Consider the following 16,363-nt stretch of genomic DNA (forward strand, 5'->3'; position numbering starts at 1 on the left):
GGCAGTGAAAGTATTCTGTATTATTCTATACTGGAGGCCATAGGACATCATGCATTTGTCAAAACCCATAGAACTGTACCACTCAAAGACTGAAACTTAATGTAAACTACCTGTGTTAGCTAATAATAACTATTAATATTGATTCATCAATGATGACAAATGTACCACATTTATGCAAGATGGTAATAAAAGGGGAAACTGTGTTTGTGAGTATGGGTGAGGGAGCAGTGTGTGGGAACTCTCTGAACTATGGCTCAATTTTTCTCTAAACCTAAAACTTTCTAGAAAGCAAAGTCTATTAATTTAAAAGAAAAACCCCATATGGACAGATTATCATTACTCCTATTTTATAGAGATGATTATCACCCTCATTTGAAGGAGGGATATTTAATATACCCTCTTTAACAGAAGAGGAAATTAAAGCTTAAGGAAGTTGCCTGCACTGCTCAAGGTCACACAGCTGCCAAGGGACAGGGTCAAGCTTTGATTAGTGGACAAGTGGCCAGAAAACCCTCTGGGCAGGATGCCCAGAACCTACTAGTTCTTGGAACAGACACACAGACACCTGAGTCCTACCCAGCTTCCTCTAACTCATCTCTGCATGATGAAGGACCAGAGCAGAGACCTGCACCCCACACACTGAGCCTGCTGTGTAGGAGGTCATCGCTGGGCTCTTTCTGCGAACATTCCTTACCTTCTACATACAGGAAACCCAGGAGATGTCTGCAGAGGTCTAGTCCTGTCCAACTAGTTCTGTCCCAAGAGATGAGTTGATGTGCAGAATAGAAAGGTAGCTTAGGGTGGGAGATTTGGCCTTTGCCCCAGTTGTCACGGCACCAAATAGACCAGAAATAAGGGATGTGAGCATAAGCTTGTGCTGCCGCCACTTCTTCCAGCATGGGAAGCCACGTATGAATGGGACCTCTAATGGCATCAGGTCCAACCATCCCCTCCCATCATGATCAAGCCTGAGGGGCCTCAGCTCATGAAGAGGTGACATCTACTATGGGAATTGCCAAGATCACCTTTGAGTGGGAGCCAATGGGGGAGCAAAGGGTAATTGTCCTGGGTGCTAACCATGATGCTTATCTCAGACAAGACAGTAGCAAACTCCGAGGACAACGGAGGCGCCCCTCTGAGATGCTGACCAGGGTCCCTAAACTCTTGCCAAGACCCTGACAGCCATCAGGAAGGAAGGACAAGGACACAGGTCCATCGGATGCCTGGTCAGAGAACCACGAGGAATCCTGGAAGCAGAAGAAACCACGACCACAGACCCTTCGGCTAGCCCAAGGAGGATCTTTTGGCTGGGAGGAAGAAACAGGAAAGAATGTGAAGATATGGTGAGATCTAAGATCGTTCCTTAGCGATAAGAAGGGTTTTTCCCCCTAAATGCCTATGTTTGAGCTCCTGACCTGAGCCATTTACAATGGCCTGTCTTCCACTTCATCTTGTTTAAACTCTCAACAGCCCAGCAAGATGGGTATATTGTCCCCATTTTAACAGATGGGGCAACTGAGGCTCGCAGAACTGACATCACCTTGTGCCCATACTCACAAAAGAAATAATGACCAGAGGGCTGGGTGCAGTGGCTCACACCTGTAATCCCAGCACTTTGGTAGGGCAAGGCAAGAGGATCACTTGAGCCCAGAGTTCAAGACCAGCCTGAGCAGTATAGCAAGACTCCATCTCTACAAAAAAAAAAAAAAAATTTAATTAGCTAGGCCTGATGGTATGCACATGCAGTCCCCACTACTCAGGATGCTGAGGCAGGAGGATTGCTCGATCCCCAGAGTTCAAGGCCCTATTGAGCTGTGATTGCACCACTGCACTCCAGCCTGGGTGACAAAGCAAGACCCTGTCTCAAAAATAAAATAAAATGATATAAATGAATGAAAGAATAACAAGGAAGAAAAAAAGAAATAATGACCAGAACTCCTCCCCACACCTTCTGAACCTATATCCTACCTCTTCCACTATCCCCACTCTGCCCAACACATAGAAGGCGTACAGGAAACCTTGGCAGAGCTTCACTAAAAGGAATGTTGTCCTTCAGCTCCACTCCCACAGGGCCCAGCAAAGGGCTGTCTTTTCTCACCATGACCCAAATCAGTGAGGGCAAGTGGCTTCCTCTACCTCTCTAGCTCATGGTTACCCTGGTTACCATGGTTATCCAGCAGGAAAAGCCTGGGGTGAGGCCACTGAGAATGACCCTGAGTCTGAAGGAAGGAGGCTGTGTCTCCTCCACTGCCTGGGAGCCCCAAGGCCAAGGGACTTGGCCTTTGAGGAAGAGGACTGGACAGGGCCAGGGCCTCAGCTTATAGTCTTGGCTCTGCCACTGACTGGCTCCATGCCAAGGATCAAGAGCCTTAAAATGTTCATACCTTTGAGTCAATCATTTCATTTCTGGGAGTCTCTCATAATCAGATCCAGATGAGGACCCCTGTGCAAAGATGTCACCACTGTATCATTCATGTAGAAAATGTTTGAAAACAACCTAAGCGTATGATAATAGGGGAGTAGTTAGGTGAACTATGGAATATCAACTTATAAATGGCTTTCTAGTAATTGAAAGTTATGTTTACAAAGAGTTTGAAATAACATGAAAAAAACATATTCTACAGTTAAGTGTGGTGGGGTGCAGTGGTTCACGCCTGTAATCCCAACACTTTGGGAGGCTGAGGTGGGCATATCACCTGAGCTTAGGAGTTCGAGACAAGCCCTGGCCAACATGGTGAAACCCCATCTCTACTAAAAATACAAAAAAATTTGCTGGGCATGGTGGCAAGCACCTGTAATCCCAACTACTTGGGAGGCTGAGGCAGAAAAATCACTTGAACCTGGGAGGCATAGGTTGTTGTGAGCTGAGATCGTGCCACTGCACTCCAGCCTGGGTGATAGAGCGAGACTCCATCTCAAAAAATAAAAATAAAAATAAATAAAGTTAAGTGTAAAATAGAATGCAAAATTGCCCACTATGACATCAGTGATGTAAAGTAAAATGTGTAGAAAAAAGACCAGAAAAAAGACCCACCATCATCTTAGCACTGGTGGGTATGGGCATTAAATGAGCACAAAAGAAAACCTTTTTTTTTTGAGAAAGAGTCTCGCTCTGTCACCCAGGCAGGAGTGCACTGGCACAGTCTTGACTCACTGCAACCTCCCCCTGCCGGGTTCAAGTGATTCTTGTGCCTCAGCCTCCCAAGCAGCTGGGATTATAGGCGTGCGCCACCATGTCTGGCTAATTTTTGTATTTCTAATAGGGACGGAGTTTTACCATGTCAGCCAGGCTGGTCTTGAACTCTCGAACTGGGATGACAGGCGTGCGCCACCACATCTGGCCGAAACTCACTTCTTTCTGTATGTTTACATTTCCAATTTTTCTGCTTTATTACTTTACAAAGGAAAATATAAAGTCAACTTTATTTTTTAAACAAACTATAAGCTGGATCAGAAGTTTCCCTATTATAAAGACGTCAATTCTCCTCAAATTGATGTGGAAATTCAGTGAAATTATGATTTAAAATCCCATAAGTGTGTGTGTGTGTGTGTGTGTGTGTGTGTGTGTGTGTGTGTGTGACAGAGAGAGAGAGAGAAAGGTGTCAAGATGATTCTAAAATTTGTTTGGAAATGCAAAAAACCAAGAATATCCAAGTCAAACTTGAGAATAAAGAACAAGCTAGAGGGCTTGTTCTCTGAACAAGACATCACTAGATGCCAAATGAAAGTTGATATTAAAAAAAAAAAAAAAAAGCCTGAACATAGTGGTTCACACCTGGAATCCCAGCACTTTGGGCGGCTGAGGTGAGCAGATCGCTGGAGTCCAGGAGCTGGAGACTAGCCTGGGCAACGTGGTGAAACCCCATCTCTACAAAATACAAAAAAATTAGCTGAGCTTGGTGGCACATTCCTGTAGTCCCAGCTACTCAGGAGGCTAAGATGGGAGGATCACCTGAGCCCAGAGAGGTCGAGGCTGCAGTGAGCTGAGATCACACCACTGCACTCCAGCCTGGGTGACAGAGTGAGACCCTGTCTCAAAAAAAAAAAAAAAAAGGCGTTGTAATATTGGTGTAAGGATAGACAGACCCATCAATTAGCTTAGGGAGTCCGGGAACAGCCCCACACCTGTGATGCTGGATGCATGACAAAAGTAGCACTGGATGCAGTGCTACTGCACTGCAGTGTGGGAAGCAAAATCTTTTCAGTAAAGGATCAACTAGGTGTCCCCACAAGGAAAAAGCCTTGACCCCTACTTCACAAACCATGCACCAAGTTATTCCAGATAAACTGTCAGTCTAAATGTGAAAGATAAATAAAAGCTTCTAAGCATAAGAGAATATCTTCATGACCTCTGGGCTGGCAAAAATTTCTTAAACGGAAAACAGAAAGCACCAACCATAAAAGAGAATAATGGATACATTTAGCAGATTACGGTTTAGAACTTCCATTCACTGAAAGACACCCCTAAGTGAGTAGAAAGACAAGCTAAAGAGTGGGAGAAAAATATTTGAAATCCATACATCTGACAAAGTACCTATGTCCAGAATATGTAAAGAATTCTACAAACCAGCCGGGCGCAGTGGCTCATGCCTGTAATCCCAGCACTTTGGGAGGCCGAGGCAGGTGGATCACCTGAGGTCAGGAGCTCAAGACCAACATGGCCAACATAGTGAAACCCCATCTCTACTAAAAATACAAATAATTAGCCGGGTATGGTGGTGGGCGCCTGTAATCCCAGCTACTTGGGAGGCTGAGGCAGGAGAATCCCTTGAACTCGGGAGGCGGAGGTTGCAGTGAGCCAAGATGGCACCACTGCACTCCAGCCTGGGTGACAGAGGGAGACTCCATCTCAAAAAAAAAGAATTAAGAAAAGAAGACAATCCAATACAAAAATAGGCAGAAGAAATGAACAAGCACTTCACCAAAGAGGCTATCCAGGCTGGGCACGGTGGCTCACACCTGTAATCCCAGCACTTTGGGAGTCCGAGGTGGGTGGATCATGAGGTCAGGAGATTGAGACCATCCTGGCTAACATGGTGAAACCCCCATCTCCACTAAAAATACAAAAAAAAATTAGCCGGGTGTGGTGGCAGGTGCCTGTAGTCCCGGCTACTCAAGAGGCTGAGGCAGGAGAATGGTGTAAACCAGGGAGGCAGAGCTTGCAGTGAGCCGAGATGGTGCCACTGCACTCCAGCCCGGGCGACTGAGCAAGATTCTGTCTCAAAAAAAAAAAAAAAAGAAGCTATCCAATGGCCAGATTAAAACCATAATGGGACACTGGTTCAAGCTCATAAGAATGACCAAAATGAGAAAAACTGACAATAAAGTGTTGGCAAGGATGTGGAGCAAGTGAACTAGAACTCTTGTTCACTGCTGGTGGAGTGTAAAGATGTACAACTGCTTTGTGAAACTGGCAGAATTTACTAAAGTGAACATACACATACTCCATGGCCCAGTAATCCCATATGTAGGTTTAAACCCAATAGAAATGAGTGGTGATGTGCCCCAAAAGGTATGTATAATACAAAAATGTTCTTAGCAGCATTATTTGTACCAACCAAAAACTGGAAAAAACTCACATGTCCATTAACAGTAGAATAAATAACTTGTGGTACAGCCATATAATGAATACTATTTGGCAATGAGAATGAGCAATGTACCAGTGCACACAGCCTGGATGAGTCTCACAGACATGAGGTTGACAGCAAGAAGCCACACACAAAAAGAGGACATGCCATGTGATTCCATTTATGTAAATCACAAAAATAGGCAATATTGGCTGGGTGCAGTGGCTCATGCCTGTAATCCCAGCACTTTGGGAGGCCGAGGCAGAAGGATCACTTGAGGTCAGGAGTTCAAGACCAGCCTAGCCAGCATGGGGAAATCCCGTCTCTACTAAAAATACAAAAATTAGCCAGATGTGGTGGCATGTGCCTGTAATCCCAGCTACTCTGGAGGCTGAGGCACAAGAATCACTTCAATCCGGGAGGCAGAGGCTTCAGTGAGCTGGGATCACACCACTGCACTCCAGCCTGGGTGACAGAGTGAGACTCTGCCTCAAAAAAAAAAAAAAAAAAATAGGTAATATTAATCCATGCTGACAGGAGTCAGGATAGTGATTTCCTTTGAGAGATGGCTAGAGAATGGAATGGGACATGCGGGGAGCTCCTTGGGTACAGATGACATCTTTGATCTGGGTGCTGGGTGTTCGGGGGCCATGTGAAAGAACACTCACTCTCTCTCCTGGTCCTCCCCATGCTCCTGCACCACCGCCAAGCCAGAACTCTCTCCCTAGGCAGTTAGAAGGTTCCAACAGCAGCCTCCAGACCACGTCAAGGTTCTTAGACAACTTTCTCCAGCTGAAAGCCACCCCAAGCGCTCCTGGGACCCTCATCAGTGCCCTCACTTCATCCCCCTTCCTGGATCACCTGCTACTCACCCTCCAGCAGCCCTGCTGCTCTCCATCCCAGCCAGCATCCTCTCTTTAAAGCCTCCTAATGGTCTCTGCCCCACTTGGACTCCCTCCCACCCGCTCTTCTCCCCACTGCAGATCCAGAGAGGCATTTCCTTTCATCCAGTGCCTCAAACATTTCAGCACATCTGCTTGGCACACCCTCTGGCCCCTCTCCCCCAGACTCCTTCTCCAGATAACTCTTCTCCTCCTTCAGACCTCAGTTTAAACATCATTTCATCAGAAAAGGCTTTCCCAACCCCATTATACCCACCCAGAGCTTCTCCCTCAGTGTCACTCAGGGCACTCAGGGCACAATTTGATAGATGCACATCTTCCCACTAAGCTGTATGGAGACAGCATTGTTGTACCCACTGTCTGGCACACAGTAGGTGCTCTCTAAGTCCCTTTGAATGGTCAAATGAATGAATGACTTATGTGGCTATGTCCACAGTTATTACTGTCTCCTCTGGCGTGTGACCCTCATGAAGCCTTCTCCCTTTCCAAACTGCATTCTAGGAAGGATATTTTTTGGCTGATCTACTGAGTGTGACTACTTCACTCCCCCAAAACCAAGCATTTCAGAACAAAATTTACCAGACTTCTCACGGCCTTGAATTAGCCTTCATTAATCAAGACTATTTTAATTACAAGTAACAGAAACAAGCTCTAAAAAGAAAAGATTTTTGATCTACATGCATGAATCTGCTTTGATTTCAGGCAAGGCTGGCTGCAGAGAATCAAGGCATGACGTCAGGTCTTAATCTCCCTCTCTCCACCTCTGGACCAGCCTAATCTTCAGAGGGAGTCTCTTCCCTCTTGGAGGCATAACAACTACCAGCAGCTCTAGGCTGGTCTAGGGCCTCTCTTTCCAATGGTTCCAACAAAAGTCCCAGGGCTTGAATTCATTGGCCAAGCTTGAGTTACATGTCTCTCCAGAATCAGTGGAATCCTCTGATTGACCAGGCCTAGTCATGTGCCTACTTACGGGGATACAGACCCACCATGTTAGCTCACTTGGCAAGAGCCCCTGGTATGAGATGTAATAACAGCAGCCACCTTTATTCTATGCTTTGTATGGCCCAGACCTTACACTTGGTCCTGCATCTGTGCTTCTGTTTCATTTTCACAGGGACAGTATTATGATCTCCATCTTAAAGAAAAAGAAATGGGAGTTCTGGGCAGGAAGTAACTTTCTCAAGGAAATGGGGGTTAGGGGAGGGTTAGGATAAAAACCTGACTCCCAAGTCCATAGCTTTGGCCACATATCCCAGCCTCCTCCTGCCTCCCTGTCCCCATCCCCCATCCCCAACCTGTGCCCCGGCCCACTAGACTCTGCTATCGCCCAGGACTCAGCACCTACTAAACACCAGGAGAGCCCTGCAGGAGACTGCTGAATGAGAATGGGCCCATCCTCCATCTGCCCAGATGCCCAAGTCTCCTGCTCAAACAAGCAGGTTGGAGACTGATGGGAGCAAGGCTCAGCCTTGACCCTTCCCCATTCTGGTGCTCCTGTCCCCTTCATGTCCCAGGGCCAGCTGCCAAGGCCAGGGAAGAAGGTGCAATGAGTCCTGATGGGGCAGCTGAGGGGCTCCTAGGCTGCCTGGTCTGAGCAGGGACCAGCCCCCTTGGGAGGTCAGGTCTCTGTGACCCTGGGAGGTGAGTTGGCTCCCACCGCTCCCATAGAGGAATGAAGAAAAGGAGTTGAACCCAGTGCCAATTCAAGGACAAGACAAGATTAGATTCATGCCTTACATGGATTGCCCTTCGCAAATCCTTGGTCAAACTGGGATATTCCCCACACCCACTTTTTACACCCTTCCTCGAATCAAGTCCCAGAAACAAGGTTCTATCTCCAGCCATGCCTGTGGGTTTGTCCTTTAGTAATAATAAGAACAACAGTGGCTCCCTCTTAAATTGCAACAGTTCTGGACCAGGATGAGAGCCAATGAAAAAGTCCATAGATGTAGAGGTTAGGCGCATGAACCATGCAGCCAGATGGTCTGGGTTCAAATCCTGACTCTGCCACTCACCAGCTGCAGGACCTTGGAGAGCTACCTAACCTCTCTGAGTCTCGATTTCTTCATCTGTGAAATGGGGCCTGAATAGTACCAAGAACAGTCATGAGGACTAAACGAGTTTGCACATGTGAAGTGTTAGAACATGGCGTGGCATACAGCAAGTGCTCAAGGAGCGCTCGCCCCTAAGGGTTTTAAGTCATGTCCTCTGGAACGAGAAAGGATCCCTTTTTGTTATCAGGAGACTGAGGCCTGAGGGACATGGCCACCTCCAAGGTGGCACAGGTAGCTCAATCACTCAATAGCCAGATATGAGGGCCTCCTGAGTGTCAGGGCCCATGCTGGATACTGGAGCACCACGCTGCACCAGAACTCATCCCAGAAGTGCTCAGCCAGTTGGGACTCAGTGGAAGAACCCAGGTCTCTGAGTTCTTGAGGAAGCTGGGACCACAGCCCAGCTGGCCCTGGTGATACGGAAGCTGCAGTCCAAGGTCGAGCATTTTTGGTGTTCCAATTACTCTCTAGCCAAGCTCAGCTCTGCGAGCTCATGGGACCCGGCCAGCAAATCCTCTGTGCAAAGCACACCTTGACAAGCACCTGCCGAGCACCCAGCACTCAAGGAAGAGGCCAAGGTGCTGTGCCGTGATCCCACCTTTAAGGAAGTCCTCTGTCCTCCACATCCCTCCTGGCTCCTTCCCCAAGACAACGGAAGCAAGATAACACCCACGAAAGACCCAGGCCAAGATGGGCGCACAGTAGGCACTTTGTGAATTGTCATCCATTTACCGTGAGGAACACCTCGCTGGACAAGTGCAAAGATCTGACTTTATCTGTGCAGAGGAAAATATGCTCAGAATAGAACAGGGCCACAGATAACTCAGCATGACTGACACTGACCAATCAGTGGCCTCTCTCCACGGTACCTGCTCTCTCACCTTCCTGGCTGTGTGCTCTGATGGGACAGACTCTGAAATGGGATCCAGGCACTTGAGCTAGAGTCTTGGCTTTGCTGCTAAATCCATTTGAGACCTTAGACCTCCTGTCCCTGTGGGTAAAACAAGAGATTTAGACTGTTTGTGAGCTCTTACAGCCACTGAGTCTCCAGTCCACGTTCACTGGGGCCATTCTCACTCTGTACCAGGCCCTGGGCTCTATCCCACCATGCTGGAGGGGAGCTCCCGTGCTGGGGACACATGGAGCAGAGTCACTGGGTCAATCCTGGAGGACCTGCTGGAGGAGGTAGTACCTGGACTGAGTCTTACAGGATGAATAGGAGTCGAGTGGGTGAAAGAATGAGGATTCCACCTTGTAGCACTGAGCAGTCGCAGTGGACCAGTGTGACTTAGAGAAAGCACTGTGGCAATTTGTGAAGGAAGAACTAGAGGGGGTGCCTGGAGTCCAGGGTTAGGGGCAGGCAGAGGGATCCTGATAGACTCTGAAGGTCATTACAGAATAATTTTCTGTCCAGAATGTTCTGGACTGAAGCCTGGGGAGTCCTCAGGCGGTAGCTGGTGGCTGAGGCCATGGTAGACAAGACTGTCAAGAAACAGCATGTGGAGAGAGGCATAGGCAGCAGGGAAGGGAAGGAGGAGAGTGAGCGCCAGAGCAGAGAGTGGAGGCACAGAGCAGGCACAGCCCCTGAACCCACACTCAGGAAGACAAGGATCCAGAAGATCTGGCCACCACATATCCCTCCTTAGCACAGCCTGGGCACAAGGCAGGTGCTCAACAAATGTTCGGGTTTTTAAAAATCCTTTAAATGTAAAGATTAAGAAAACCCAGGAGAGGCCGGGCGTGGTGGCTCATGCCTGTAATCCCAGCACATTGGGAGGCTGAGGTGGGGAGATCACTTGAGGTCAGGAGTTCAAGACTATCCTGGCCAACACGGCGAAAGCCCATCTCTACTAAAAATACAAAAATTAGTTGGGCATGGTGGTGCATGCCTGTAGTCCCAGCTACTCAAGAGGCTGAGGCAGAAGAATCACTTGAACCTGGGAGGCAGAAGTTGCAGTGAGATGAGATTGCACCACCGCACTCCAGCCTGGGTGACAGAGCAAGACTCCGTCTCAAAAAAAAAAAAGAAGGAAAACCCAGGAGAGGTGGAGGAAAGTAAAGCCTGGGAGAAGAGCGGACTGTGAGGAGGAGGGGCAACCCCCAGCACCAAGGCTACTAAGAGGTCAGAACCACTGGGTTCTGCCCACAAAGGTCCTGGTCACCTTGGAGGGATGCGGGATGGGGAGACAGACCTCAGGACTAAGGGGCGACTGGCAAGTGCAGACATGGAAAGAGTGAGTGTGGAAAACTCTAGACCTTTTGATGAAAAATAGACAAGGAAGAGGAAGGAGTATGGAGTGGAAGAGAAGGGGCTGGAGGAAGGGGAGGGGAGAGGGAAAGGAGAGGCAGAGGAAGAACAGTGGCTAGAAAGGGAATGTGAGTCACGGAAGGATTTAAATCCTAAACTGGGTACGTGGTGAGTGATCTCAGGTGAGTCAAGTCACCTTCTGAGCCTCATTTTCCTCAAGCATAAAATGAAGGGAAATAGCCCCCACCTGAAAAGTTACTGGGAGCATCCAGCGTTACCTATACAAAGCATCTAGCACAGCGCCTGGCAGGCCACAGGTCCCCAGAGAATGTGTCCTTGTCATCCTCTCCCCAGAGCCCTACGCCAGCTCAAGAGTAGCAGGACACTCATTATCAAAGCATTATCCCCATTTTACACACAAAGAAACTGAGTCACAGACTTGTCTCTACCTTCTCAGCCCCGCCTCCCACAAACACACAGGGCAGCATCTGTTCCTCACTGGTGTGGGAAAGATGAATGTGGCCCAGGGCCTGGCATGAGAAACATTTGTTGATTGAATGAATGAGACAGCCAGGCACAGTGGCTCACACCTGTGATCCCAGCACTTTGGGAGGCCAAGATAGGAAGACCACTTGAGCCCAGGAGTTTGAGACTAGCCTGGGCAACATAGCGAGAACCCCTACTCTACAAAAAAATAAATAAATAAAAATTAGCCAGGTGAGGCCAGGCACGGTGGTTCATGCCTGTAATCCCAGAACTTTGGGAGGCCAAAGGCAGGTTGATCACTTGAGGTCAGGAGTTGGAGACCAGCCTGGCCAACATGATGAAATTCCGTCTCTACTAAAAATACAAAAAAATTTAACTGGGCGTGGTGGTGCATGCCTGTAATCCCAGCTACTCAGGAGGCTGGGGCAGGAGAATCACTTGAACCTGGGAGGGGGAGGTTGCAGTAAGCCGAGATGTGCCCCTGCACTCCAGCCTAGGCAACAGAGAAAGACTGCATCTCAAAAAAAAAAAAAAAAAAAAATTAGCTAAATGTGGTGGAGCACGCCTGTAGTCCCAGCTACTCAGAAGGCTGAGGCGGGAGAATCGCTTGAGCTGGGGAGGTTGAAGCTGCAGTGAGCCATGATTACCCCACTGCACTCCAAGCCTGGGTGACAGAACAAGACCTTATCTCCAAAAAAAAAGAACGAATGGGACAGACATAGAAACCAGAGGAAGCCTGCCCTGGCCTGGCGGCCCCAGTGTTGCAAAATAAAAAGAGCCTGGAAGGTAGTCGGTCAGAGCCAGGAATTTGGGTCTTGGAGGCCCATCAGAGCCAGCCATATGAGCCACAGGAACCACCTGGTCCAGGGATTCTCACACTGGTTAGGTTCACCTGGAGAACTTGTGTCCTGGGCCCCACCCTAGACCCACTGAATCAAGTATGAGGGGGCAAGAGTCCAGGAATCTGCACTTTCTACCCGGCACTCAGGTGTTGCTGATGCCAGTGGCCCGTGGGTCATCGTGGGTCATGCCCCTATTTTACAGAGAAGAGGACCATCTATGAGATCACACAGCAAAGCCCTACAGGGCTTGACCGATCACCTGGGGGTCCAGGCTGCAAGCCACTGTCACTCCTGGTGCCTGCAGGTGCCTTGCGAGTCGTAGGCAAGGAAAGGAACCACAGCAGGGAAGAAAGATGAGAAAAGGCAGGATAATAGCTCCCATCTAATACACACCAGTACTAGGTGCCTACGTTCACGTCATCGGCCCCCCTCCAAAACTATATGGTGAGTTTTATTATTACATCCATTTTTCAGGTGAGGTGAATAATGTTCAAGAGGTAAAGCGGATTGCCAAAAACTTCACCGCTGGTAGGTGGCAGGACGTGAAACCTGGTCTGTTTGGGGTGCTAGAGCTGACTTCCTTAACCACCTGGCATACTCTTCCCGGAGAAGCAAGGAGAAGAGGAAGAAGGAGGAGAGGAGAGAAAAGGAGAGGGCCCCAGCAGAGGGAGGAGGTGGGGCCTGCATGGAGAGGGGACGGTGTGCCCTCATTGCCCACCCAGGTGGCTGAGCCAGGCTGGCTGCTCAGGGCGGAGAGTGCCTGCCTGTCCCGGTGCCCTGCGGTTGCCATGCCGACCCCCAGGCAGTGTTTGCGGATGTTGTATTTGATTTCACACGTTTGGAACTCCGATTACGTCATTTCGCAACACAGGGTTGCCATGACAGCTGGCCCCATGTTCCCTGGGTAGCTCACACCTTGGGGGAAAGGGAGGGGCCTGGGCTTCTCCCCCAACCAAACCTCAACCCTGAGCCCCCTCAGGGAGAGAGGCCAGGAATGTGGGGTTGGGAAGCACCTTGGGATCAATCAATGTCTACTTTTGGGGAAACCAAGGTCTGGGTGGTGAGCCAGCTCCCCAGGCAACGCACCGCCTGTTGATGGAGTCTTTGCACACCTGGCTGCACACGGCTGAGGGCCTGACAACTGGCACCCAGTGACCAGCCTGGCCATCTGCCCTGACTGGCTCTCTGGGGCCTCAAAGCAGCTGCTGCCCTGGTCCATATGCGACTTTCCACAAACTCACAGTGTATGTGCCAGTGTGGGGGCGGACTGGTTGGCTGAGAACACCAGCTTTGGCGTCAGACTTAGGTGCAAATGGTGGCCTCGCACTAACCAAGCGTGCACCCTGGAACCTCGCTGAGCTTCCGCTTCCGCATCTGAAAATGATGATGAAGGTACTTATCCCTTCAGGTGGCTGGGAAGAGTCACCTTAGCACACAGCGACCTAGCGCGAAGTAGATACAATCAATACTGAGAGTTGGGGCTTCTTCTATTTTCTTTCTTTCTTCTTTTTTTTTTTTAAGCTAAGTTCTGGCTTTTGTTTTGCCACCAGCCTGCACTGTGTGACTGTGGGCCACTGACCTTCCCTCTCTGGTCCTCTCAACTAGTAATAATGTGATAATCTTTCTCCACTTCTCACTTCCCTACCATTAAACTCTCCACCCCTTGTCCCTAAATTACAATCATTTAGCATCTTATATCCTGGCTTCCATCTATTGGGTAATGTCAAACAGAAGGGCTTCTGGACTTAGTCTAGAAACCTCAGTCTAATGTCACTAAGTCCCAACTTCTTCTCTACAAGCTGCTAAAGAGACATATACATAGACATGCTTCTATATCTATTCTGACACCTGTCCATCTGTGGTTTATATGTACACATATATATAGATAAATCACAGATTCATACAGACAGGTGTTTGTGATTTCAGTTCAACATCAGACGTTCCCTTTATTTTTGAGATGGAGTCTCGCTCTGTAGCCCAGGCTGGAATGCAGTGACACAATCTCAGCTCACTGCAACATGTGCCTCCCAGGTTCAAGCAATTCTCCTGCCTCAGCCTCCTAAGTAGTTGGGATTACAGGTATACGCCACCACACCCAGCTAGTTTTTGTATTTTTAGTAGAGATGAGGTTTCATTATGTTGGCCAGGCTGGTCTTGAACTCCTGACCTCAGGTGATCCGCCAGCCTTGGCCTCCCAAAATGTTGGTATTACAGGTGTGAGCCACCGTGCCCAGCCACAGAAGGCCCCTTCTTATTATACCTCTCCACATTCCTTTTTCATTGCATTCTTTTTAATTAATACTATTTTTAATTGGCATCTCATGATTGTATACATTTATGGTCAGGGGTCCCGTCTATCTGTAAATTGGGACTGGCCATTCTTCTCCACCTCTATGTTATGAAGCTCCCAGGGTAGATGACCAAGCCTCTCAAAAGGACACAGGACTTTTCATCAGCTAACCTGTCACAGCTATCCTTGCAAAGGATCTGCCCACGGAAATCCAAGGACAGGAAACTAATTAAATGCCCATTTTGGGCCAGGTCGGGTGGCTCATGCCTGTAATCCCAGCACTTTGGGAGGCCAAGGGAAGAGGACTGCTTGAGTCCAGGAGTTCAAGACCAGCCTGGGCAACAAAGTGAGCCCTCATCTCTACAAAAAAAAATCAAAAAATTAGCCAGCAGGGTGGCACGTGCCTGAGATCCCAGCTACATGGAAGGCTACACGGGAGGAGGATGGCTTGAGCCCCCCAGAGCTTCAGGGAGGAGGATCCTTGAAGAGATCACATGGCTCCTCCCAGGTAGCCTCCCATGTAGAAAGGTCAACGCTGCAGTGAGCTATGGTAGCGCCACTGCACTCCAGCCTGGGTGACAGAGCAAGACTCTGTCTCTGTTTTTAACTAACTAACTAACTAACTAACTAAATAAATAAATAAATAAATAAATAAATGCCCATTCTGTAGATGTCGAAAATAAAATGAGAACCAGAGAGGGTACAGGAGTTGCCCACGATCTTAGCAACTGGTGAATGGTAACTCTCATCCTTTCTGCCAAACGCACACCCTCAAACACCGTCCCGGAAAATGTGAGGAGTTATTCCCAATGAGGAGGGCTGTACCCCTGGGCAGCCGTCACAGGTCACAGCTGAGGGCTTCCTGGGATGATCACGGAGACCTGCCCACTGCCCCTGCTGCCGCCCAGCGCCCTGCCCCGCCCCACCGCCCTGGATGCTTCCCCAGACCTGGAGCCAGGACCAACATGAGCTGTTTTCCCTTGATGCCGCCTCCAACTTGCATGTGCTCGAGTTTGCTGGAAAAATCAAACACTGCCACATGTGCACAGACATGCACTGGGCGGGGGCCATTCAGCCCAGTCCAACCCAGCACGTCTCTCTGGGGCTCAGCTTTGGCCCGGAGCAGAGCACAAGTTTGGGAGTCTGACTGGCCTGGGTTCGAGCCCTCACTCTTCCACTGCGATGCTTTGTGATCCCAGCCCCTTAACCCTCTTAGCTGCAGCTTCCTCAACCGTAACATGGAAATGACAACGCTCGCTTCAGAGTTGTCAGATGAATGAAAGGACACAGCAGGCTCGAGAGTGCCTGGCACAAATTTACCCACTGAGTGTCCGCTCCTGCCCTTCCTCCAGGGAACAGATCTGAGGCCACAGTCCTTACAACAAAGGAGCTTTTTTTTTTTTAGACGGAGTTTCACTCTTGTCACCCAGGCTGGAGTGCCATGGCATGATCTCAGTTCACTGCAACCTCTGCCTCCCGAGTTCAGGTGAATCTAACCAAGGAGGCTTTTTATGAGCTCGTCCAAGAGCCAAGACTAATCTTCGTGAGAGAACTGAAGATAAGACAGGGGAACAATCAAGTGCTAACATGGTGCTTCCGATGGGTTGCAAGAGATTGTGAGCTCAGAGGAGGCGGATGTCACTGTAGGCTGAAAGGAGTCAGGAAGGACTTCCTGAAAGAAGAGGAGAGAAGTTGAAGGAGTTCCCAGAGACAGCCACGCAAGCAAATCATCGCAGAACAGCCAGATGTGTGCAGTAACAGATACAGCTGCAAAGAAACAGCATAAGGAGAGAAAAGACAGCTTTGTGAGAGCATCACAGAGAAGTCTTTGGACTTCTAGAGACTCAGAGGATGAATGGGCTGGACACAGGAGAGAAGGCAGAGATGTCATGTAGAGGCGTCAGGAGAGAAGGCAGAGATGTCATGTAGAGGCGTCAGGAGAGAAGGCAGAGATGTCATGTAGAGGCGTCAGGA

This window comes from Pongo pygmaeus, chromosome 1, assembly GCF_028885625.2.
Source record: "Pongo pygmaeus isolate AG05252 chromosome 1, NHGRI_mPonPyg2-v2.0_pri, whole genome shotgun sequence".
Lineage (NCBI taxonomy): Eukaryota > Metazoa > Chordata > Mammalia > Primates > Hominidae > Pongo > Pongo pygmaeus.